This window comes from Oreochromis niloticus, linkage group LG3 (genome assembly GCF_001858045.2).
Source record: "Oreochromis niloticus isolate F11D_XX linkage group LG3, O_niloticus_UMD_NMBU, whole genome shotgun sequence".
NCBI classification, from domain to species: Eukaryota; Metazoa; Chordata; class Actinopteri; order Cichliformes; family Cichlidae; genus Oreochromis; species Oreochromis niloticus.
In genome coordinates, this window is record NC_031967.2 from 62,562,039 (window position 1) to 62,586,873 (window position 24,835).

The following is a 24,835-nucleotide window of genomic DNA, read 5'->3' on the forward strand; positions in this document are numbered from 1 at the left end:
CCTGTGCTTCCTCCACTTTATCTCCTCTTCAGACGAGGAGACACAAACACATCAGAGAAGAAGAAAAGCCCTCCGACTCCTCGTGTTTCAGTGTGAACCAGGAATCAAAGATGGATGACCTCACTCCACTTCCTCTTATTCAGTAAAGTTGGAGCCAACACTTCCTGTTTACACGCAGCAGCCATGTTGAATTTTAGGAAGGTGTCTTTGGGTGGAGCGGCTGTGTTAAACTTGTGCTCCAGTTTGAATGATCTCTGCTGACGGTTGTACTACAGCTGAAGGCTCTCTACATTCAATCAGAATCAGAATACTTTATTGATCCTTAGGGGAAATGATTTTTCTTTACAGTGCTCCATTATAAACAAACATTAACAAAGACAGACAATACACTAACTAAGAATAGCACAATATATACAGGCATATATATACATAAAAGTCACTTATTAATAAATAGCTGAAAAAGAACATGTGCAAGAAGGGTGTAGCTGTTGCAGTAAACAGTGTGTTAAGTGGATGAGTTGTACAGGCAGATGACCACAGGCAGGAATGATTTCCTGTGTCGTTCAGTGGTGCTTTTCGGTAATCTCAGTCTCTCACTGAACGTGCTCCTGTGACTGACCAGCATGTCATGGATCCTAGAAGCAGCTGCAGATGTTCATATGTTACAGTGGTGTACATCAGTCTGCAGTCAGCTGTTCTACACTGTGCTCTTTGAATTTGTCTCTTTAGTTTTCAGTGTTTTACACACAGAAATGAGGCCCAGAGTTCCCGTAAATATATAAATGATTTGAAATCATTGTTACATCTGAGATCTGAGACTGAGGACGATGGAAACACGTTCACTTGTGCACATTAAAAACAGTGAAATGAAAGAACATTCAGGAGGTTTACATGAAAACCTTTATTGACACAGAAAACCTGAAGAGAAGCAGAGCATGAAGAAGTTGACATCATTCAGCTTCATATATCTGTATGTATCTACAAAGCCAGGATTAGACTCTGCTGCAGACACAACTTCCTGTTGAAGTCCAACATGATACTTTTTGCTAAAATATAAATAAAACCTGAGAAATATTTTTTTCCACAATGATGCCTCTTGTACATCGTCTTATTATCTTTGGGGAGACACCTGTGTCATTTCTGCTCAAAAAAGAACTTGCTTGTTGAACAAAAGTAACTTTAAGTCAAAATTCGGCAGGGGTATGAATAATTATGGGCTTAACTGTATATGACCCTATATATGAAGAGAGAGAGAGTATACATAGTATGCAAACGGCTACCAAACAGACATCATAATTCGTCATATAATGGGAACAGGACAAATCAACAATTGACAATGACTAATTAATATTCTATTATTGTATATATTGTTTGGACTTTAGTCTCTTACTGTTACTATTTTTACCATTTCTTCTTGGAGGAACTGTAACCCACATAATTTCCTTAGGGATTAAGAAAGTATTCTGATGCTTCATGTTTTAGGATACATGACCTGCCATTATCCAATGACACATCTGCTTACCTGTATCTTTTGCTCATTTCTCCTTGTAGGAGCCATAATTAAATGTATTGAATTTTAATGATCACTGGGTTTTCATTTGTTTGGCTATGGTGATGTGTAACGAGAGTCACGTGGGACATTAAGAGGGCGTTGTCAGTCTGTCTTTCACTGGTTTGATTTTGACAGAGAGGAGGGCTGGGTAGCCGTAGTTTTTGTTGAACGCAGCACAACGAGTTTCCCCTTGTTGCATTAGAGCTGTGATGTTTTAAGAGTTTGAATCGCGAGCTGATCACATTGCTCTGTAAACTTTTCAAGCACTTTAATAAACAAGCAAGCAATTCCACCTCTCGCATTATTGCGTACAGTTGACAGCGCATCAGGCAAATAGGCAGGCTCCACCCCCAGCCTCTAGCGACTGTGGAAGTTGCTACACTCCTCCTCTTCTTTTCTCTTTTTTTTAAACTTTGTGTGTGAGACTTTAAATCAACAAAATATAAAATATACATTTTAAATTGTTATTGATCCCTTTACCCCGAGTCCTAAAGTGACTGTATGTAGCGGAGATGACAATAAAGTTCACTTTGACTTCAGCAGCGAGCAGGCGCACCGAGGGCTCTCGCGCTCACTTTTCGCCTATAGAATTTCGAAAAAACATCGGTGCAAATTATAAGTCTGTATCATAATGTCTGCTGTTTTCGTGTTGTTGGTTTGTTTTTATTTTGTTTTATTTTGCAAGTTGGTTATTAGATGCTGCTCCAGCCACCCAGAGAATCCCCCGCCGCCCCGCCCTCTCCTCCTTGTGCCGCAAGCAGCAGGCGCACCTCGCAAACGGAGGGCGCCCTTACTCCCAGCAAATGGGCGATAGAAAACCGATCGGTGCCTGTGACATTCCCAATATGCGCTGGCTGATGTCGGGGCAGCATGAGTACGAGCAATTTTTTTTTTTTTTTGCCGATGCCCGTGATGCCGCCCCCCACCACGATGCCGCCCCGGGCAACCCCCCGTGTCGCCCGTATCTAAAACCGCTACTGTTCACTACAGTGAGTTTTTTTTTAAAGTATTTCCTGAGTCCGACACATTTAGTAGATGATGCCCTATATTTTCCTCCTCCTTTAAAATAACAGTCATTAAGTTTCTCAGGAGTCCTCATGGATCCTCTGACCTCGTGATATTTTTCATTAAGGTCATAAAAAAGAGGTTAGAAAAAGGAGTTTTGTGGCGTTTTGGACTATTCAACCCAGTATCATGCCAAAATGTGAAATGGACACATGTGCACAAGTTTAATGTTGCGTCAGCAAGTTGTTTCACCAGCAGAGGGAGATGATACACTGAGCCGAGAAGTCGGTGGTGGACAGAAAACGTACAAAGTACATTTTTAAGGTTCTTATTCCTCACAAACAATTAAGCCAGCCAGCTTATATGTGTGTTAATGTTAATGTGTTTATAATCTCTGTTTAAATGCTTTGCTGTGGTTTCTTTAATGTTGGCTTGAAATAAAATGTCTCCCTTCGCTGTTATTGCAACTACTGAGTGTATCTATTTTCCACATTTTGGAGAGGCAAAGTGTGAAATGGACACTGTGGGCCGGCATGTTTATTACAGGTTTTGTCGTTTATCAGGTTGTAGTATTGATGAAGATCTTTCAGTTTTGTGCTGAGAGGAAACACAGAATCACAGCAGCTCAGCAGATATCTAAGAAATAAAAGAAGAAAAGGAACCGCCTGCAATTTTAGTTCAGAGGACAATCAAAGACAACCGACCCACTCGCAACGAGACAAATCATCTAGCAAATAAATAAGCAAGGAAGACCCAACATTGAGGAACAAATCCTTATTTCCTCCCAAAATAGCAGCAAATTGTTCATGAGGAATAACTCTAAACAATTCCCTGAACCACAAAGTAACAGTAGCAGGTTTATCCTTGGCCCAGTTAGTAAGAATACATTTCTGAGCCAGCAATAACAGTGTATCATATAGGTTAGGTTGTAAATACGTTAGTGCTGTGTCTTTGGAAGGCAAACTAAAAATAAAATATGTCCAGGGGTTTTTTGGATCCAGTCCTTGAAAAGGTCGCCAATCACCCATAACCTGTTGTTGTGTCACAGATCAACCAGACTGCAAGACATACCCAGAACAGACTCTCTGTTTCTCAATGAAGGAGTCAAAAATGAAGTGCATTCTTCTCTATCCAACCTCTTATGCATCTCCCTCAAACCCTCATTGTATTATAAATAATTCAGTTATTCTTAATCTGTTTATCATTTCTGTTTTGTTACAAAGAACTAAACTCCGAAGTGAAGAAGGTGAAACAGACCAGGAGTCTTGGTTGTTCTGCTTGGAATAAGAATGTAACCACGTAACCTAACCAAACACTTTTACAAGAAACTTTCTGCACCATTACAAGTGCAGCCTTACAAATGTTTAATCACCATGTGGTAACATCTCTGGAGTAGGTGTCACTCATAGGGATCATTTCCTGTGGAAGAAAAGTCCTTTGATCATGAATCACCCGTTTGTGATTGATCACGCGTTGCCAGCACAACCCCTTTCATACACACTCAACTCTACTCACTCACCTGGAGGATCAACTCTCACCCGTATGTTCCAGCATCATTAATCGTCACATCCTTCAGAATCAAAGACACGTCTCCATCCTTCATCTGTCTGTCCCGCAGAGCCACCCGGTTCTTAAAAGATGGATGCTGGTTGCCTGGAACAAAGTGACCATCCTGGTACAAAAAGACATTTGCTGTCTTCAGGTCAGCTCTGCTCCATTTTACACGTTGATTGTTTTTTGGAGCTCGACATGGCAGAATGACGTTCTGTCCAGACTTAACTGGAATCCTTTTTATTACTGAAAGAGGAAACAACACAGAGCAGAGGGGTGTTTGTTGTTTATTTACTTTGATAGGTGAGCTTTCAGGGCCTTATGGTGGCATGATTGTTATCACTGTTGCCAACCACTGATGGAAAGGAGGTTCTTGGTTCAAATCCACCATCTGCATGGAGCCTTTCTCAGGGTACTCTGGCGTCCTACAAAAATATGCACTTAGTGGGGTTAGGTTAACTGGTGATTCTAAGGTGGTGTGAGTAGTTGTGTCTCTCTGTGTTAGGCCTGTAACAGACTGGCAACCAGCCCCTCACCCAGTGTTATCTCTGATAGGCTCCAGCTCCCCTTAACTTTGGCTTAGGTAAGCAGAAAGAGATGGACAGAATACCTTTTGGTCATTTTCTGTTAATTAATGTTAACCTCCTAACATCCACCAGGTCACCAGTGACCGACTCAGGGTGAATTTTAACCTCATGCTAAACAGTGTCACATTTTCTTGTCTTTTATTTCCAGCATGAGGGATGATGGGAAGATTTGCCGCACTAAAATCACTGAATGAAGCAACAACTGTGTGCAGATTTACAGAACACTCAGTGTTAACCTTCAAGTTACCAGGATAATTCAAAATGCTGCGTTGATACAACAAACAAACATCAACAACCAGGAAGCAGCTTCACCTCTGATCACACACACACTCAACTCTACTCACTCACCTGGAGGAACACTCAGATTGATGTATTTCCATAAATTCCTTTCTGCTATTTTAACACGGCACTTGTATGTTCCACTATCAGCAGTTGTCACATCCTTCAGAATCAAAGACACGTCTCCATCCTTCATCTGTCTGTCCCGCAGAGCCACCCGGTTCTTAAAAGATGGATGCTGTTTTTGTGGAACAAATTGTCCATCCTGGTACAAAAAGACAATTTCATCTCCCAGGTTAGCTCTGCTCCACTCTACAGCTGTGATCTTATTTGTAAGTCGACATGGCAGAGTGACGTCCTGTCCAGACTCAGCTGTGATGTTCTTCTGGCCTGAAAGAGGAAACAACACAGAGCAGAGAGGTTAAAGGTCAAAGTACAATTATGATCACAATTATTTACTATAAGTATGGTGTTTATTTCCTTTGACATTTGAGTTTTTTGTCATTTTGAACTAATTAATTCTAACATCTTAACATCCTCCAGAGGTCTGTACTGTGAGGCAGCATTTGAGTTTATTCAGGTGAATTCAGGGTTAATAGGGTTTTCTTAACTAGGAAGGTGGTTCACTCCTTATGGCATCACCATGGTAACTTGGTATGGTAACATAGTAATAGAATAGAATAGAATACAATGCCTTTATTGTCACTATACAGTTGTACAATGAGATACAGAGCATCTCCTACTCAGTGCAAACATTCTGGGGCGGGGGGGGGGCAGTTCTGCAGCGCTATATACATATGAACAGGGCGGTTTATCCTTCAAGCTCGGGTCCTCTACCAGAGGCCTGGGAGCTTGAGGGTCCTGCGCAGTATCTTAGCTGTTCCCAGGACTGCGCTCTTCTGGACAGAGATCTCCGATGTTGTTCCCGGGATCTGCTGGAGCCACTCGCCTAGCTTGGGAGTCACCGCACCTAGTGCTCCGATTACCACGGGGACCACCGTTACCTTCACCCTCCACATCCTCTCGAGCTCTTCTCTGAGCCCTTGGTATTTCTCCAGCTTCTCGTGTTCCTTCTTCCTGATATTGCTGTCATTCGGAACCGCTACATCGATCACTACGGCCGTCTTCTTCTGTTTGTCTACCACCACTATGTCCGGTTGGTTAGCCACCACCATTTTGTCCGTCTGTATCTGGAAGTCCCACAGGATCTTAGCTCGGTCATTCTCCATCACCCTTGGGGGCATCTCCCATTTTGACCTTGGGACTTCCAGGTTATACTCGGCACAGATGTTCCTGTACACTATGCCGGCCACTTGGTTATGGCGTTCCATGTATGCCTTGCCTGCTAGCATCTTGCACCCTGCTGTTATGTGCTGGATTGTCTCAGGGGCATCTTTACACAGCCTGCACCTGGGGTCTTGCCTGGTGTGATAGACCCCAGCCTCTATGGATCTTGTACTCAGAGCTTGTTCTTGTGCTGCCATGATTAGTGCCTCTGTGCTGTCTTTCAGTCCAGCTTTGTCCAGCCACTGGTAGGATTTCTGGATATCAGCCACCTCCTCTATCTGCCGGTGGTACATACCGTGCAGGGGCCTGTCCTTCCATGATGGTTCCTCGTCTCCCTCCTCTTTCTTGGGTTTCTGTTGCCTGAGGTATTCACTGAGCACGCTGTCAGTTGGGGCCATCTTCGTGATGTATTCGTGGATGTTTCTTGTCTCATCCTGGACTGTGGTGCTGACACTCACCAGTCCCCGGCCCCCTTCCTTCCGCTTAGCGTACAGCCTCAGGGTGCTGGACTTGGGGTGAAACCCTCCATGTATGGTCAGGAGCTTTCTTGTCTTTATGTCAGTGGCTTCTATCTCCTCCTTTGGCCAGCCTATTACCCCAGCAGGGTACCTGATATATATATATATATATATATATATATATATATATATATATATATATATATATATATATATATAAAATGTACAAATATACAAGCCAGTTTTTAAAAGAAGTAATATGTAATAAATAGTGCGTATATACAGTGCACATAGAATTGGTATTACACAGTGGTGGTCCATAGAGGAAGTGGGAAGAAAAGGGGGTGGCGGCTGTGTTATCGGTGCATGTGTGAGTTCAGGGTAGGGCTGTGCGATATGACCAAAATCTCATATCCCGATATTAAGACATCTATCGTCCGATAACGATATAAATCACAAAAATGTAACATTTTCTGTAAATTCTGTGAATGTCAGGCAGCTCGACTTGCGTGAAGTGTTTCCAGCTGGGCGTGGCGTACCTGGAGTCCAGTGTTTTAACTGATGCATGAAACGATACATTTTTAGACATAGGTTGTAACGGCCGCCGTTTTCTTTGTGAGTATTTATTACACAGCGTGCCTGTTCTAATGTTTGAATCTAAGGTTTATTTTTTAGCACCTGACGGCTCTTTTTTGCTTCTCATCCGTAAATACTCTGCATCTTTCACGTCATTCAGTTTATTTTGAAAAGTCTCAACAGGATCTTGAGCTTTATTGTGAAAGGTTTATGTGGAAAATAAACAAGTGGACACGAGGTGGTTTTACCGTCGTTGTTGCTAACGACAACGCATAAAAACAAGCGCTTGTCCGTCTGTAGTGTGGTTATATTAAACATAAGAGAAAGAGAGAACTTTAGGAAATTAATATAGCCACTACAGTGACCATCAAAATAATGAAAAAATATTGCCGTAAAGAGTTTATTTTGCGACACCACGAAACAAACGATAGCGTAAAATGAAACGATAGACGTTTTTCTATCGTCATCCAATATATATCGTTATATCGAACAGCCCTAGTTCAGGGTGGTTATGGCTTTGGGGAAGAAACTGTTTTTGAGTCTGTGGGGTTTTGTGCTGATGCACCTGTAGCGCTTCCCTGAGGGAAGCAGGCTGAACACATTGAAACCAGGGTGGGAGCTGTCCTTGATGATGTTTGCTGCTCTGCTGAGGCAGCAGGAGGAATAAATGTCCATCAGGGAGGGGAGAGGGCAGCCGATGATCTTTTGTGCTGTCTTGACCACACTCTGAAGCCTCACTCTATCTGCCTTGGTGCAGCTGCCGTACCATACCGTGATGCAGTAGGTTAGCAGGCTCTCAATGGACGAGCGGTAGAAGGTCAGCAGCAGATTGGAGATAATCAGGTATGAAACATATGAAAAAAAAAAAAGAAATTTAATCCCGGTGAAGCTGAATTACAAACACCACCAAGTGTGGTACAATTTTTTTAACCTAAAACCCCCCAAATTATTGTCTAAAATATACAGAACACTTTCTAAAATAGATGAATCAATATCCCTTCCTATTGCAAAATGGGAAGTGGATTTATCGATCAGCTTAGACCAAAACTTTGGTCTCAGATATGCTTAAAAACCTTTCAATGGATCAGAAATCCCAGTCTGCAATTAATACAATATAAAATATTACATAGAGTGCACGATACTGGTCATAAGATGGGCTATACATCTTCCAACAACTGCTCACACTGTCAAGCAAATACACTGGACAATTACATCCACACTCTTTGGTTCTGTCCACCAAATCAGAAGTTTTGGCACGAGATATGTGAAGACTTATCAAAGTGCCTGAAATGTAACATTTAATCCTTTTTAGTGTGCTTGCTGGGCAACTTGGATGAGGTCACTACAGAAAAGAACACAGCCCACATTGTTTTTACGGCCCTATGCATTGCCAAGAAAACAGTCCTCATTAACTGGAAAAATTAAAATAACCTTTATTCTAACCAATTTAAAGTGCATTTAAAAACCATCTAACAGATCACATTAGTCTTGATACAGCCTCTTCCATCACATTTGATCAATCCCTCTGGGCTCCTTTGACGGGGGGATGACTCAGTCTTCCCTGGCACTACATCAAACTGGTTATATTTTAGTGATTTCTTTAATCTACACTTCTGAGTGAAACTTAAGTCAGTCTCCAAAAATGTGTTTAACGGTGGAAGACTCATGATTTAACAACAGGGGCAATATTTTTTTACAGACAGCCACATAGTTGACAGTAATCACATTAATATAATGCATTGCAGTATCAATTACTTGGTTTTGGGGTTTCTTTCGCTCGAAAATGAGTGTGATGGTAAAGTGTAAACTGCATCCAGGACAGAAACAGCTGCATTATGCTGCTAATACAACTTTGGCTCTTTGCAATCACAGGCACAGACAGCTAACGCTAAGCTAGCCAAGAACCCAGAGATATGTTAAAACTGAGCGAATGCAGCCAGGTCGGAAATTTAACAGGTGACTACAGCAGTGATGAGCAATCAGTTTGAAATCTCTGTGCTGGTTTTCATCTTTTCTTTGTGCCATTGGCTTTGTGTTCATACCTAAACACTGAAAGAGAGATCGTATCTGTTGGTGTTGATTTGTGTTGGTGTGTGGCGCATTAGCCTAAAGCTTGTGTTGTTAGTAGACAGTGTGTTTCAGGTTCTTTTACAGACTAATGAAAAAGTAATGTAATGTACTGTAACAAATTACTTTCTTCAGCATTTAATTAACTAAGGTATCACATCACTTGTAAGAAAAGTAACGAGTAATGTGTAACACATTGCATTGTTTGTGTAATAATGCTAGCACTGGTTATTACAGGTGCAGATGCAGAAATGGTTCAATCACAGCAAGTTTGTAACAAAAAATAAATGAATAAATAAATCCTAACCTCTGTACATGACAAAAACACTGAAAATGTCAAAATTCATGAATGCAAATGTTTATTAACAGAGACGATGATAAAGAACGTTACATTATTTGAATTACCTGCCAGAAACTGTCTGATAAATGAGAAACATGCTTCACGGTTCACATCAGAGAGATGTCTGAGCTTGAGTCTGTCACTACACAAATCTTTACTTTAATTACTGTAATTAAACTGTAACAGCTGATCTCTACATGAGGATGTTTGTGTGGTTCAAAAAATAAAAAACACACTCATAAATTCATGTTTATTTGTAACACAGTTTGACTTTGTGTCAGTAAATCTGAGTAACAGCCTGAAGATGAATAAACTGTAGCCCAGAGTCACTGACAGACAGCACAGACACACACTGTTGGTCTGATGTCTGAAGATGATGATCGGCGTGTCTTTCTCCATGGTTGGCATCAACGCAGGATTATGGAGCAGCAGCAGGAGACTCGGAGTCGAGCCGTCAGGAGCTCTGAGCCATTTCAGTCTGCTGCTGGCCTGCAAGAGGCTACTCTGGATTCGGGGTTTCTTGTGTTTTATCTTTTTTGCACATCAGATAACCACAACCAGCAACAGCAATGGCAACTACCAAACCAACGACCCCGCCAATAATTTTCCCCAGTTTACCTGCAGACAGAAAAAGTTAAAAGTGGGAATAACATGTGGCAGTTTGAATGCTGGTGGATTTTTCTGTGCTTGTTCTTTAAAAAACAGGAAACATGTGATCTGACTGGAACTGCAGAGATGTTTTATAATCATCTCTGACATTTTTGACATTTGTTTGACATTTGACAATTTGTTTCTGCTCTAACCTTACCCAAACAATGCTGCTGGGTAAGGTTAGAGCTCAGGGAGGGGCGGCCATCTGCTGCCTGTTAAAATGGAGTTTTTTCCTTCCCACTGTCGCCAAAGTACTTGCTCATAGGGGGTCATATGATTGTTGGGTTTTTCTCTTTATCTATTATTGTACGATCGCATTGAGGCGACTGTTGTTGTGATTTGGGGCTACATAAATTCAATTGAATTTAAGTCAATTGAATTAAAACTCTAGACTACCAGCCACAAAGACAACAGCTGGAGAAACATCTGTCTACCTCTGACATCCACCAGCTCATCCATACAACAAACAAACATCAACAACCAGGAAGCAGCTTCACCTCTGATCACACACACACTCAACTCTACTCACTCACCTGGAGGAACAACACCCAGTCTGATGGTTCTAATGAATTTCCACGAGCGTGTTTTTTCAATGAAGACATGACACTGGTATTTTCCATTACAAGCATCTATCACATTCTTCAGAATCAAAGACACGTCTCCATTCTTCATCTGTCTGTCCTTCAGATCCACCCGGTTCTTAAAAAATGGATGCTGGTTGGTGGTATCAAAACGCTTCTTGTGGTACAAAAAGACATTTTTATCTCTGATGTCTTCTCTGCTCCACTTTACACCTGTAACAGGTTTGTTATCTGGAGCTTGACATGTCAGAGTGACATCCTGTCCAGGCACAGCTAAGACGGTCTTTTGATCTGAAAGAAGAAATCATGAAGAGCAGAGAGGTTAAAGGTCAAAGTACAATTATGATCAGAATGATTGACTTTAAATATTTTGTTTATTTCGTTTGGCATTTGAGTTTTTAGTCATGTTGGATTTTGAACTTCTGAACATCCACCAGGTCACCAGTGACCCACTGAGGTGGAATTTTAGCCTCATGCTAAACATGAGGAGAGCTTTTATTGAGCTAAAACACATTAAAATTTGAGATCCACTCAGTGTCACGACAGACAGAATATACTCTGTTTGAGAATGCATGTCCAAAGGATTTTGTAACTTATCCTTGCCAGTATTAATATTATAAATAAATATGTAGAAGCAGCAGCAATCTTGCATGAAATGAAAAAAAAAATCTGACAGCACCCCTGGACACACACATGCTCCTTTTCTCTGTCTGTCTGTCTGTCTGGATCTCAGCCCCAGATGTCTGCACAGACAAACTGAATAAATCTGAAGATAACTCTTACAGAAATATTATTAACATGTAAACAGGCTTCATTCATTCATCTTCAGTTTCTAACAGTAAATCTCACCTGCAGAGACAAACACAAGGATGCTGGAAAACAGCAAAGTGGAGCAGAGCGATCCAGGACCAGCAGACATGTCTGTGCTTCTGTATTAAAATCAGAGCTTCAAATCAAATCGGAGCTTCAGACGAGACTATATGAGATTAACTTTGAGGTTCAGATGAAGCTGAAAGACCCTGAGTGAGAGAGCAGGTCTGTAACTTCACACTTAACAGTCAGAGAGAGAGAGACGGTTGGTGGGCTGGACCAGAGTCCTCCAATGGCTGCGAACTAATAACCCCGAATGCTAAATTCCTTACAAGTTACCTGGAAAGTTGTCAGGTTTTCATAAGAAAGCTCATCTGGCTCAGTTCCAGGGTGGGAGAAGTCTTCACACTCAGCCTGTGAGTCTTAAGGGCTGTGCTGCTTTCACACAGAAACTGATGATATACATTTAAGTGCACTTTCTGTAAGTTTGTTTTTTTATGAAGCAGAATTACCCCAATTTACATCATAAACCAGGAGCAGACATGCAATGGTTCAGAGGATGAAGAAACTCTCTGTTCTGCTGTGGAGGACATCAGCCTGAGTCCACGGCCTTCAGCTTCTGCCTGCGTGCGGGTCAGAGTGTGGATGGAGTCAAACAATCCAATAACAATATTTTATGTCAAAAGTATAAAAAAAACAGTTACTACTTCTTCAGCCTGTTTTGTTTTCGTGTTTAAGGACATGGACCTTTTATGTTGGGAACACTTGAACTTGAATGAATTTAGTCTGCAGCGTGCCGATCTCTCTCCCTCTGACCAATGAGTCATAGGAGCCTTGATAGTAAAAGATTAATTCAGGTGGGAATCCTCGCGGTTCACCTGCCTGCAGAAGCAGCAGGTGGGCCATCTGTCAGCACTCCATGATCATGTGATCTCTGTGCTGTGAACCACACTTCACAAAACCAACAGACTGAGACATTTAGAAGAAACTAAGAGCCAGATCAGCAGAACTACAGCACACGGAAATGTCTGCTGTAACTGTCACACTGCTGCACTTTGATGCTTGTCTGTGTCTCTGTTTGTTTCTGCAGGTGAGGCTTAACTTGGATTTAAACTAGGGATGCAACGATACCAATTTTTTCAAACCGATCCGATACCGATACTTGGATCTGAGTACTTGCCGATACTGAGTACAAAAACCGATACTTCTACCACACACACGTTAAACTTAACCAGTAGTAAAGAAACGACCCCAGACAACTCTTTAACACAAACGAAACGTTTACTGAGGGCAGAGACAAATACTGTACAACACATCCCTTTTTTAAACTCAAATGATATTCCAATTCCTTAACCAAATGAAATACACTGTATAAATGACATAATTCCCTTTCAAATTATATTAAACAACCCAACTTATGTTATCACCTTTTGGTAAGTGACTCACTAATATACACTCCAAAACACGTTATATAACTCCACTAAACATACAATATTCACACATGGGCTCCACACACACTCACATTCACACTTGTTGCAGGCCTGTTTGTTGCTCACGCCGGACGATGGAGAAAAATCCTCTTCTCCCCAGTAAGAGCACAAAAGTCTGACTTACAGTTCAGCTGATCGGTAGGTTGCCGTTCACCAGTCCCACACTAAATCCACTCCCTGCGGACCCGATGCTGTCTCTGCTACAGCGCGTTAGCCAGTCACTGTCCAGCTCTCTGACAGTCCATAGCGGCTGCCTCCGAGGCGCAGCCAAGCAGTCCGGGCTAGCCTGTAGCCTCGGCGGTCGTAGCTGGAAACACAGCACGGTGGTGCGACCATTGAAACAAAAAGTCACTTCACCCACACTCTGTTGTGAAGCTCTCACACGGTCAGCTTTCTAGTCACACACTCTTTTGTGCTGGTTAACCTCAGTAAAACTAGCCGAGTCTCTCACTTTGGTTCAGCTAACCTCGTGCATCTCCCCATGCAAGGTCCCGTTTTATGCTACCTTCACAGGCCTCCAGAAAATTAGAACTCTGAAAAATATTTTAACTCCCTTCAGAGTTACATACCATAAAATAATACTTTTATGATTAACGTAACAGTTTGATTGCTCTAATTACCTGTATTTACCTTGCGACATATTATAGGGCAAATTATATTCAGGGTAGAGTTACATCACATAACATCAACTGTGAACATCTTATGTTACCGTGGCGTTTAAGTCCATGGGAATTATGAGTATCGGTTCATGGTATCGGTTAACTTTTACGAGTACGAGTACGCACACATTTTACAGTATCGGCACCGATACCCGATACCAGTATCGGTATCGGTGCATCCCTAATTTAAACTGTTTGTCTTTGTGATAAAGGCAAATAAAATTCGGCTGGTTTATATGTTTAAAGCCAAACAACTCTTTTCATAGTGGTCCAGTGTGCGTGTAAAGGAGACATCAGGCTGCATGAGTCTGTGTGGACTTTAATCCAGCTGTGACAGAGACAAAGAAATGTAATGTGTGTGTGTGTGTGTGTGTTAGGATTCTTTATTTTGAGTCAATACAATCACAACGGGCAAGACCGGGGAGACGAAGAAGAAAAAGAAGAAAGAAAAAGACGTTGGGGAGAAAGTTAAAAAATGGAAGGACAGAAGAAAAGAAGGGGGGGAAAAGACACAGCAGGGAAACAACAGCAACAACATCATTAATTATTAAAATTAATATTATTTATTGTCAGCAACTACAACTGAAAAGTGTAAGTAAAACACGATAAAGTAGAGCAATTGAGTACCATGAGCCTTTTCCATTGTTTTGTTCATTTTACTTTTTAAATACTCTGAGCTTTTGTGTTTGTTCTCCTGGTTTGCCTTTTATCCCTCAAGTATGTAAGGCTTTGAGCTCAAAGGGGAAAGGGGTCTTTTTAGTTTTTGTTTATTTGGAGTTATTGCCATGTTTATGAAAGTTACATTTTCATTTAGAAAAATGTTAACATGTGGTCATTTTTCATACATGTATTATGAAACAAACAACTGCATATTAGTTTGTTTGGTTTTTAGACTTAGACAACCAAGTGAAATACAATAACATTCATATTTGAATGCTAGTGGGCGATCGTAGCTCAGGAGTTGGCAGTTTGTCATGTAATCGGAAGGTTGCCGGTTCGAGCTCGAGCACCGATACTCTCGGTTGCCTACTGGTGGTGGTGAGAGGGCCCAGTGGTGCCAGCGTCTGGCAGTGTGGGCTCAAAATTGTTTTTAGTTTTTAGAGTGTGGGAGTACAAAATAAGTAAACAGACAAGCGGGCAGGCAGAACACACAGTGGAGAGTGAGGGAGAATGCAACACTGGAAGAAAAAAACAAAGGGCTCAAATACACAAGGAATGACAAGGGAACAGGAAACACATGAGAAACACAACCAGGGCTAATTATACACAAAGCAAACCTTAACATAACACATGAGACGAAGTACCTTCAACGTAAGCGAGCAAAACAGAAACATGGTGCCCACAGACCAGAGACTACCAAAGTAAAACAGGAAGTTACGGGAACACACAGAGACGCACACAAACTCACAGAGACAAGACTGGGGAAAACAGGCAGGACACCGGCCCTCAAGGCCTGGAGTTAGACACTCCTACTCTATAGGAAGACACACATAACACAGGGCATGCTGGAGAAGACACACAGAGAGACAAGAACAGGAAAGAAAACATATCAAATTAACAAGTACCCAAGAACTAGAAACTCAAACAATGAAGCACAAGAAAACCAGACTATACCAAACTAAGACTGAATCAAGATATCATCATAAACCAAAAAGTCCAAACACTGTGTCAACGAACCCTAACAACGATACTTTCAGAGTCAGCAGCAGACCAATTTAGTGTGTGTCTGTGAGAACCTGTTTGTACACCTGTGTGAACACGTGTGTGTGTGTGTGTGTGTGTGTGTGTGTGTGTGTGTGTGTGTGTGTGTGTGTGTGTGTGTGTGTGTGTAAATGCATATGCATGCATCATATTACTCATGTTTGAAGGACAACACAAAAGGCCAGTGATGAGGAGGAAACATTTTCTGTTGTTGTGTGACTTTTTAACAGATATGCCACCTGTAATTAATATTACTGGTTTTAGTTTTTTATTATTCATTCATTTTTATTCATTTATTGCAGCACAGTGTGCCGGTAAGTGTCAGAGAATGAAGTTGATTAATGCCGCAAAAACATTTTTAGTAAAAGAGGAAAGTTAGAGCTGAACATTTCTGCCTTTTGTATTTTTCTCTTTAAAGCAGGTGGATTACATTTATTTTCTTCTTTACACACACACACACACACACACACACACACACACACACATATATATAAAAAACTTATAGAAAACTTAAGTTTACTGTGAGCTAGGCAGCGCACTTCAGAGAAGTCCAACAGGAAGGACTGTGTCTGTAGCAGAGTCTAATCCTGGCTTTGTAGATACATACAGATATAATAAAAATCCTTCCCCGGATGACAGCAACATGTGAACATTCAAAGAGCACAGTGTAGAACAGCTGACTGCAGACTGTTTGATGTACACCACTGTAACATGTGAACATCTGCCCTTACTGCCGTCCCCTTTTAATTTCACTGTGATTAATATGTTCACTCAGGAAAAAATTAAACACTGAAATAAACCAAACATTAACATTTAGAAGTGATCTAAGTGACTTATATATCATTTTTAACCTCAGTAGTGAAACCTCTAATCATAAAAATAGTGTACATGTACATACGTGTACATACCTTAATAAAAACAAGCAGGTGAGATGTTAGAACGCTTTTATTTCTATTCTAGTGGACACTCAATACTATAGACAGCTGCTGGGGTTTCTTTAACCTGAGTAGTGAGAAGTCCGCGAGCGGGGGCGGGGGGGACGGACGATGTGCCGGGAGTCCGCTGTTGAGTTTTGGACGAAATGCATTCTGGGATATATAGCTGTCCCAAGTCTACACCGATGCATGCTCGATAAAATGGGCGGATCGAGAACACATCCGGGACTTTTTCGTGTTCTTGGCGTGATGCGTACTTCGAATTGGAACAGTACTTGGTCTCCGACTGATGACGTATCACGAGTACACGAGAACGCAAGTACGCACAAGTACGCATATTGATAAACGCCCATTGATATTACTATATGTGACAGGTGAGACCTGAGTCTGGGAACCGCCCCTGGTGGGCAGAGCTGGTCTTTGCCCCTTTCATAAGCTCAGGTGTGGGCAATTAGGTATTCCTCTAGCAAACCTGAAGCTGCGAGTGTTTGGTCCAAGCTGGGCAAGTTGGTGTTCTTAATTCCTTTCCATTCAAGCTTGATGTGTGTCCCCCTAAACTTCTGTTAAAATGGTAGGTTACACAACAATGTACCACTTGACCTCTGGCTGTTGGGAGAGATTTACAGTTATTTGCACTCTTGTAGGTGGAAAACATTGCTTTCCTGTGAGAGCAGTGTAATGGACTTCACCGCTACTGACCTACATTTATTAGGGTGTGACGCAAACTTGTGGACACGAAAACAACACAGTTCAGGGATATTTCTGTGTTTTACTGTCCAGCGTAAGTCATCTCCTGCCTTTTATTTACAGAGTACCGAGCTGCTGCTTTGCCAAGTGGATTTCTGGCTGCAGGCAAAGGACGTGACACATCAGTATGTTTTGATTTGTTTTAAACTGGTGTAATTCGACAGACTGTGACTGCTGTGGCTGTCGAATTTGTTTGTTTCTTGTTTTATTTTTCTGTATCACGGGCAATCATACAGTTTTATTGTTTTTAATAAGGTAAAGTTTTTATTTGTTTTTAGGTGCGGCTGTTACACTGTTACTTTTATTTTGTATTAAAAATTAAACTCTTTTTAACTGACTGTGCGCCTACTGCTCTGTCCTATTTTAAATAGGTACCTACCGCGGGTCACAAACAACTAAGGCAATGTAATTATATATGTGATTAATACACAAGAAAAAAAATCTGCCACCACATTCCGCCCTTTGTGATAACACAATTCAAAATGAAGAATAATTAAGAATCACATAAAAACATGGAGGTTTCTTTTCTAACTACTGAACATAACATCAGCACAATTACGTACTGAAAGAAATTCCATAATGTGCATGCTCCCTATAATCAGAAGGAAAAAACAAATTCACGCTTTATGGTCATCTTCGCTCCATCTGAGCCTCGACCCTTTCTTCAAAGGATGGCAGTTATATCATAAAAGAAAACCCAATATGAGACCATATACAGAAATGGAAAAAGCCTTTGTTGTTCATCTGCAAAAAAAACAACAAACAAATCTTCAACCTTAGGCTACGTTCACACTGCAGGCGAAAGCGCATCAAATCCGATTTTTTCGCCCCTATGCGACCCGTATCAGATCTTGGTATGACAGTGTGAACGGCACAAATCCGATATTTTCAAATCCGATCTGGGTCACTTTCGTATGTGGTCCTGAATCCGATACGTATCTGATGTTTTAGAAAGCGACTGCTGTGTGAACGGTCAGGTCGCATTAAATCCGTCTTTTACGTCACTGACACAAGACAGATGCCGATTATCAGCGCCAGAGAAGCGCCCGATAGGACACCGCAAACGATTTCCTACCATCCGGTGAAACTGTTGGGAAGACAATGTTGGAGAAATGTGAATATTTTATTTTTACTCTATTTTCTGCAGATTCTGACAGAAATCTGCAACTATCCTTTGAAGCACCGCTCCCCTAAAACAGCAAAAAGGATCATTATTAGGTCATCTACATATTATGTAAATAACAAAATAACTTAAAGCAAAAATCTGGAAACATAAAGTCCGAAGTCTGTATATTAAGGGCAATCAGTCAAACAATATTGTTTGCTCTGGGTCTAAACAGAGCGGGTTCTGTGTGACATCTTCTTTTGCGCATGCGGGCCGCTTTGAGCGTTCACACTGGAGAGCGTTTGATGTCGCATTTTATGTGTAGTGTGAACAAGCAGACAAAAAAATCGGATTTGATCAAAAAATCGGAATTGAGCATTAAGACCTGCAGTGTGAACGTAGCCTTAGTTACATCAAGCTGCTCTTTCATAAGCACCTGTTGTTTAGATAAGGAAGTTTCTCAGTGTGTGATATATTTTCCACTTCCACAATTTTCCACGGGACGTCCGTGGTTCAGGGGGTTGGGAAGGGCACCTGTAACCGGAAGGTTGCCGGTTCGATTCCCGGCCTCTCTGTCCTCGTCGTTGTGTCCTTGGGCAAGACACTTTACCCTACTGCCTACTGGTGTTGGCCAGAGGGGCCGATGGCGCGATATGGCAGCCTCGCTTCTGTCAGTCTGCCCCAGGGCAGCTGTGTGAATGTGAGCGTGAATGAATAATGTCATTGTAAAGCGCTTTGGGCGCCTTGAAAAGCGCTATATAAATCCAATGCATTATTATTATTTATCTCTCATGGTGTGCTGTGTGAGGGCAGGAGAAGAGGATCCAAACTCTGGACTCGGTAAACGGAAAAGGCAGCTTCATTGCGCTGTGGCAGAAACTCCAAACATGACTCAAAATAACAACCCTAAACTGAGAACACAAAAGTACTAATAAACACTTGGAGCCGGGAAACAAAAGACTGGAAACATGGAGGCAAAACACACAGCTTGTTGAGGGTACGACGCGACACCAGGTTGAGGAAAACACAGGGTTAATTTACACAGGGTGGTAATCAGGGAATGGGCACACAATACATGAGACAACAAATCCTTAAACACAGATAAACTGAAACATGGAACTCTAATAACCATCAGCTATATCCACCAACACCAACACAAGCACTACGAGAGAATAAGAAAACAATCCATAATGCAAAAGACAAATCAAAACACAACAACTCAAAATACTGGGTCAAACTGACCCAGAACCGTGACATTATCATTAAGTTCATCAACCCATGTTTCCCAATTTATTAACTGTTTCTGTAAAAACAAAAAACAAAAACCTCATCCCCAGTGTTATTAGGGATTTAGGCACACATGCATCACCAAACATCACACACACTCTTCTGTGCAATTTGTTTTGCCCTGTCCAGTTGTTTGCCATGAAAGACAGTGAATGTCCGAACCTGTAGGTAAATTAATACCATAAACATATACTAACACTGATGTTAGTGCTTCCCGAGTTTCAGAGTAAAACCCAGAAGTAGCCATTAATTTCCACACAGCCAACATATATGAAAGACTTCTGAGCTAAATTTACAACAGAATTATAGATCTTTCCTCTCTATCTATGCAGTGCACTGTACTCTTTACTATTGTAGGGCAATTGACCCATTTAAGCAGTGTAAACCCTCTCAAAGGCATTTACAATTATCTTTACTGTGCTCACATCAGTGGTTGGGGAAACCAAAACAACCACATTTAACTCTGCAAGAACAGCCTTCTGCTTTAGGTGCTTCCAACATGTTTGAGGCCTGTCAAAATCCCTCAATGAAATGTGATGAACCCAAAATCCTATCTTGACGATGTCAAACAATGTGTCAAAGTTGAGTACACATGTCAAAACAACTCACAACTGTTTTTACTGTGTTTACTCAGACAATAAGGGCCTAATGCACCTACGCATCAGGTACTGACATGGTAGAAAATCAGTCTAGCTACCCTAAAATATATACACAATTATTTGTTAGGTCGCTGTAAAACTTGCATGTTATAACTACTCCTGTCACTTCTAAAACTTCTAACCATTTGGAAAACATGTCAACCATCATAATAATAATAATGGATTGCATTTATATAGCACTTTTTGAGACCCTCAAAGCGCTTTACAATTCTACTATTCATTCACGCTCACATTCACACACTGGTGGAGGCAAGCTACAGTCGTATCCACAGCTGCCCTGGGGCAGACTGACAGAAGCGAGGCTTCAAACCACATTTTCCTTCCAGTTCAGTGAAGTTTACTTAAAGATCATCAAAACCTTATCTGAACATGGACTTAACCCCCTCCTTTAGAGGTTTAATACCTGTACATGAACTGTTAATCCCACAAGTCACAGTAAAAAGTCATGGACAAAAACATCATGAAAAAACTAGTGGAAAACACAGAAATGAAGCATTGCTAGGGCAATGCTTCATGTGCTACCTCTGTCGACCCACACACCGAGCCCCCAACCGCGAGCAGTTATGCCTACCACGCCAGTTAAGCTACCGAAATACAACGGGCTAACCCCGCTAGAGCCCTACCTCTCACAAGTCCGGCTGGCCGCCAGACTTAGTGGCTGGAGCGAAGAGGAGACTGCTACACACCTAGCGCTAGCATTAGAAGGAGATGCACTGCACATACTCCTTGACCTAGCCCCGTCAGAGCAGCATGAGCTCCAGGCCCTCACCACGGCACTCGAGAGGCGATTCAGGCAACGGCACTCCACTGATCAGATCAGAGAGCAGCTGACCAACTGGAGCCGTCGGTCAGGGGAGAGCCTGGGCACCTTTGCAGCGGACGTGTTGCTGTATGCTCATCGTGGCTACCCGGAGTTCCCAGCAGCAGCCCGTGAGGAGCTTTGCCTGCATGCTTTTCTGCAAGGACTTTTCCCAGAGTGACTACGCCAACACGTTCGCCTGGCCATGCCTCAAATACTCCGTGAGGTGCTCCTTGAGGCTGAAAGGGCCGAGCTGGTGTTCACCTCGCGACCTAACAGCGAGTGCCCCCCCCCCCCCAAACTACCCCCAAATCAGAGTCGCAGACTGCGACGGGGAGGGGAGGTCACCGAGTTATGCCAGCTGCAACCCTTGGTGCCCCAGAGGCGTCCTCGTCGACCGACCGACCGCTGCTAACGGTGCAATGAGCCTGGCCACGTGGCGCATGACTGCCCGGCACCTGCCCCGAAGACCAGGACTATGCAGCCTCAGGGAAACGGGGAGTGAGCGGTGTAGCGAGGGGACCACCGCTCCAGCTTCCTGCCACCCTCCAAGGACGATGCACGGTGGTGGGCCGAGTTGGGCACCTCAAGGGACTCTACCTGAGCTGCTGTGTTGAGGACCAGCCATGCCAGGCCCTGGTGGACACGGGGTCTACCATTTCCCTGATAGGAACTGGCGTGCTCCCTGGGACGTCCGGGCCATTGGTGAAGGGTTGGTCGCTCACCGACACCCAGCTGATGACAGTGACGGGGGAGAGGGCTGATATGCGGGGGAAGAAGCCGCTGCGGATCCGAGTGAAGGATCTGGAGCTGGTGCACAACTTCTGGCTTGCTGACATTCAAGACCAGTGCATCATCGGCCTTGATCTGCTGACCCGCTGGGGGGCCTGCGTCGACTCCGCAAAGCGGGCTATCACTCTTGGCACAGAGATTCTTGCCCTCCAGTGCGGTCAAAAGCAGGGAGCGCAGGGGACCAGAGCCAGACGAGACAGGCGGCGGGCAGCTGCCGCTCAGCAGATTTCGGGTGCCGGTGGCTCCAGGTCATCTCTACTCACCTCAGCCCCGGCCTCTCAGCCCGACAAATCTCCCTCGACCGAGACAACCGAGGCTGTTGGCGACCTGTGGCGGCACAGCAGCGCAGGTCTCACCGTTGACCAGCGCCAGCGGTTGAGGTGCCTCCTGGACGAGAATGTGGACATCTTTGCTGCCAGTGACAAAGACTGCAGGCAGACGGGGCTGGTCCAGCACACCATCAACACCGGCTCCGCTCAACCCATCCGTCTGCGCCCACACCGGCTGCCCCTTTCAAAACGGCAGGTGGCGGAGGAAAAGATCCGTGAGATGGCTGCGGCTGGGGTGATCGAGCCGTCCAACAGCCCATGGGCGGCACCTGTGGTCCTGGTGGGGAAGAAGGATGGCAGCCCGAGGTTCTGTGTGGACTTTCGCCGTCTCAATGCAGTCACCAAGAAGGACTCCTACGCGCTTCCACGGATCGACGAGGCCCTGGATTTGAGATCCTTTCCAAGACGCCTTAACACCCACTCACATCCTGGGCCATCTGACCTCAGGAAATCACATGATAGGGTGGGGCCAGGTTTCACAATGAGCTCACCCGAAACTCTGGCTGATTAGGACCCACACCCGCTTTCACACCTTGGCTCATGTGATTAGGTAGAGGATCATCAGGGGGTCCTTTGTCCCCCTTTGGGGGGGACTCCCACTAGGTGTAAATCTGGGACTCTCCACCACTGATCCTTTGAACTGAAGAAGCTTCTCAGATGAGAGGTGAAACGTCTTCAAGCAACTCAAGAAGTCAAGACGCTTTTCTTTCCAAGCTCCTTAGTCCACTATGAGGAACATATATCGGACCCTGGCTAGTCAGTACGACCCACTTGGGTTCATCATCCCCTTCACCACCAGGGCCAAGATTATGGTACAGCAACTCTGGGACAAGCATCGCGATTGGGATGACCCCCAGTTACCTCATGATTTGCTGCACCAGTGGAAGACATGGAAGGGGGAGTTGGTGCATTTATCAGAGTTGACATTGCCATGATGTTACACACTGCCGCACAGGGATCAATCTGACATTGCAAGAGAATTACATATCTTCTGCGATGCCTCAGAGCGAGCCTATGGTTCTGTGGCGTACCTGAGATCAGAAGATCAAGACAGTAATGTGCAGCTGTCATTCCTCATGGCCAGATCACGGGTTGCTCCGAGGAAGCAGATTTCTATTCCCAGACTTGAACTCTGCGCGGCACTCACTGGAGCCCAGCTTGCAAAGCTACTTCAGACAGAGCTGACTTTACAGGTGACCTCATGCACGCTGTGGTCTGATTCAACCACTGTCCTCAACTGGTTGCATTCCGCATCCTGCCATTTCAAGGTGTTTGTTGGCACCAGAATTACAGAAATTCAGGAGCTTACTAACCCCAAAGACTGGCGATATGTGGATTCTACAAGAAACCCAGCTGATGACATCACAAGGGCCAAAAGTCTCACTGAACTGGTGGCCCAAATAGGTGGATCCAGGGACCAGAGTTCTCCTCCTACCTCCAGACCAGTGGCCCTCCTGCCCATCGTTGAGTACATCAGACCCAGAGGATGGCACTGAGCTAAAACGCTCTGCCATATGTCATATGGCTAACACGACCCCGGGGAATCAAACCCCAGAGGCCCAGCGGTTCAGCACATGGGCAGAATTAGTAGAAGCCACAGCAAAGGAGAGTCAAAATGCGGCGATTCAGGGTGACCCAGCTTGGAGTAACTCACCTACTGTGGGGGCCTACACCGAGGAAGAGCAACGAGTTTTGAGACAGATTCAGATGGACTGTTTCCCAGAGGACTACGACCTGCTACAGCCAGGCAAACCTATACCGGTTATCAGTCGGCTTTTATGCCTAGCACCGCAGTACGATGCCAATCTTAAACTGATCCGGGTTGGTGGCAGGCTGCGGCGAGCAGAGAACCTAGATCTGTCTGTGGTACACCCTGTGGTCCTGGATCCCACCCATGTGTATACCAAACTACTCATTCAAAATGTGGATGCACGTCTCGGTCATCCTGGCCCAGAGAGAGTATTCGCTGAGCTTCGGCGGACTGTATGGACCCTGCGAGGTGGAGAGGCCGTTAAGCAGCACCAACATAGTTGCATGGATTGCCGTAGGTGGAGGGCAAACCCAGCTTCCCAGTAAATGGCTGACCTGCCGCCTGCCCACCTCAGGCTGTTCAAACCTGCCTTCTATTCAGCTGGCATGGACTGCTTTGGTCCTTTCTGGATTAAGATAGGCAGACGCAGGGAGAAGCGATGGGGCATTTTGTTTAAGTGCCTCACTACTCGGGCCGTTCATATAGACCTCCTGACATCCGTCGACACTGACTCTTTTTTGATGGCCTTCCGAAGGTTCATCGCGAGAAGAGGGAAACCGGCAGAAGTTTACTCGGATCAGGGGACAAATTTCAAAGGAGGGGAAAAGGAGCTCCAGCAGGTGTCCAGACCTCCAGCAGAAACTGGCTAACCAGCAGGTTTGTTTCCGCTTCAACCCACCTGCAGCACCCCACTTTGGAGGCACTTGGGAAAGAGAAATTCGCTCTATCAAAAACGCCTTATACACCTCTGTTGGCTCTCAAACAGTGAGTAAGGAGGTACTCAGAACCATTCTTACAGAAATCGAGGGTATCCTGAATGCCAAACACCTAGGTTATG

At 43.7% G+C, this 24,835-nt stretch overlaps 2 long non-coding RNA genes across 2 annotated transcripts; one reads left to right on the forward strand and one right to left on the reverse strand.

The window, feature by feature from the left end:
- Positions 1-9,938: 9,938 nt before the first annotated feature.
- Positions 9,939-11,947, reverse strand: LOC106097194 (CD226 antigen). Its single transcript, XR_002061386.2, has 3 exons — positions 11,784-11,947; positions 10,887-11,225; positions 9,939-10,320 (listed from the first exon to the last, which is right to left on the reverse strand). It is a non-coding gene; the product is annotated as a CD226 antigen (long non-coding RNA).
- A 4,957-nt stretch (positions 11,948-16,904) lies between these two features.
- Positions 16,905-17,562, forward strand: LOC109201423 (uncharacterized). Its single transcript, XR_002061462.2, has 3 exons — positions 16,905-17,100; positions 17,174-17,242; positions 17,340-17,562. It is a non-coding gene; the product is annotated as an uncharacterized LOC109201423 (long non-coding RNA).
- The last annotated feature ends 7,273 nt before the right edge of the window (positions 17,563-24,835 follow it).